General features: G+C 34.8%; 1 pseudogene; it reads right to left on the bottom strand.

The window, feature by feature from the left end:
• Window positions 1–357: 357 nt before the first annotated feature.
• Window positions 358–909, bottom strand: LOC118532415 (ATP synthase peripheral stalk subunit d, mitochondrial pseudogene; annotated as a pseudogene).
• Between the last annotated feature and the right edge of the window lie 1,191 nt (window positions 910–2,100).

Here is a 2,100-nt window from a genome sequence, read left to right as displayed (position 1 = left end):
TCCTGTTGGATAGAATTTATCTGCTTGTCTTTTGCTCAATTTCATAATCCCATTTTTTTTACTGATAAGATTTGAGTTATAGGTTCTTGATATTCCTTCTTTGCTAGCTATGTGGTTTACAAATATTTTCTCCCACTCTAGTAGTTGTCTTTTTAATTCCTTAATAGAATCTGTCACAGAAAAGATTTTTAATTTTAATGAAGTCCAATTTATCAATTTTTCCTTTTATAGACCATGCTTATATGGTGTCAAGTCTATAAACTCTATACCAATATCTCAAAGATTTTGTTTTCCCCCTAAAGTTTCACAGCTTTAACTTTTATATTTAAGTCCATAATACATTTTTTTTTTTTTACTTACCGTATCATTATTTTTAATGTCCAGCGTTTACAATACGAGGGCCAGAGCTTTCTCCCCAACTCAAGTTTATAAATTCTCAGTTGGCTTGTGAGGCCAATAGGGATACTTCTTCTTGTCTAATTTGGTTTCTGGGAAGACTTCATTCAGGTCCTCAATGGTCATCTGATCAAATGGAATTATGTTCCTCATCTTCTCCAGTTCTTTTTCATATTCCTCAATCCTGGCCTTTGAGAGAGACAAAAACTTGGCACAACTTTTCACATCTTCTTTTTCTTCAGCATCCACCTGAACAGTATATTTATCCTCTGGCACAGGAACCTTCAGGGCATTAAACTTCTCAAAGTCATCTACCAAACCAGCCTTCACCACATTGGCCTTGTAGTAAGCCCAGTCGATAGCAGGTGGTTTCTCAGGGAGAGTAGCCAACCTGGAGGTAAGTGACTCATTCCAGGATTTCAGGGAGTTAGCAATGGCCTTCTGGTTTCGGGGTATGATCTCCCCAAAAGCTACCCAGTCAATGGTTTTTAGAGCAAGTTTTCACACAGCCATCTTGAGATCCTTCACCGACCCCGGTGGCCCAGAGTCCACAGACCCATAATACATTTTTAATTAAATTTTATAGATTTGGGTCATATTTTGTTATTTGTTTGGCCTATCAATGTCCACTTGCTCCAGTACCACTTGTGAAAAGACTATCACTAGTTTTTGCTCTTTTTAGTTTTTGCACGTTCGTCAAATATCAGTTGGACATATTTGTATGGGTCTATTTCTGAGTTCTCTATTCTTTTCCATTGATCCATCTCTCTCTCTGCCAATTCCATGTATTCTTGATCATAATAGCTGTAAAGCAAGTTTTCAAATTGGGTAGACTTTGTTTTTCAAAATTATTTTAGCTGTAAGTTTTGTGGCCTTTCCATATAAATTTTAAGATAATCTACTCTCTCTCTCCAGAAAGAAAGAGAAAGAGAGAAAGAGAGAGAGAGAGAGAGAAAGAGAGAAAGAGAAAAAAAGAGAGAGAGAGAGAGAAAGAGAGGAAAAAAGAAAAAAGAAAGAAAAAAAGAAAGAAGAGGAAACTTTCTGGAATTTTGATAGGAATTGTGTCAAATCAGTATTGGGGGAGAATTCACATATTTACTATGTTGATTTTCCCCAAACCATGAACATGGCATGTCTCTCCATTTATTTACACCTTCTTTGATTTTTTTCTTAAATCAGCTTTAGATAATTTTCAGCATACAAATCCTTTACAAGTGTTTTGTTTGCTTTTAGATTTATACCAAAGAATTTCATTTGGGGGGCTACTTTAAATGGTATTTTGAATTTTATTGTCCATATTTTTTTGCTAGTATGTAGAAATATGATTTTTTAAATCTGTTCCTTTTATCTTTTCTTTTTATTCTTTATCCTGCAACCCTGCTAAACTATAGATCGCTTGAGATTTTCTATGAAGACGAGTATGCCAACTGCATATGAGGACAGGCTTATTTTTTCCTTTCTGACCTGGATATCTTATTTCCTTTCCTTACTTACTGTATTAAAACTCTTAGCACTATATTAAATAAGAGTGGCGAAAGCAAAAATCTTCATCTTGTTCACTATCTTAGGGGAAAGCATTTAGTCATTCAGGAATAAGTATAACATTAGCTGTAGATATTTTGTAGATGCCCTTTATCAAGCTGAATTTCCCTCTATTTCTGCCAGGGTAGTATAATGAACAGGTAGTGAATTCTGTTAAATTCT

Source organism: Halichoerus grypus, chromosome 10 (assembly GCF_964656455.1).
Source record: "Halichoerus grypus chromosome 10, mHalGry1.hap1.1, whole genome shotgun sequence".
Classification (NCBI taxonomy): Eukaryota; Metazoa; Chordata; class Mammalia; order Carnivora; family Phocidae; genus Halichoerus; species Halichoerus grypus.
This window is presented reverse-complemented; position numbering and strand designations above follow the sequence as displayed.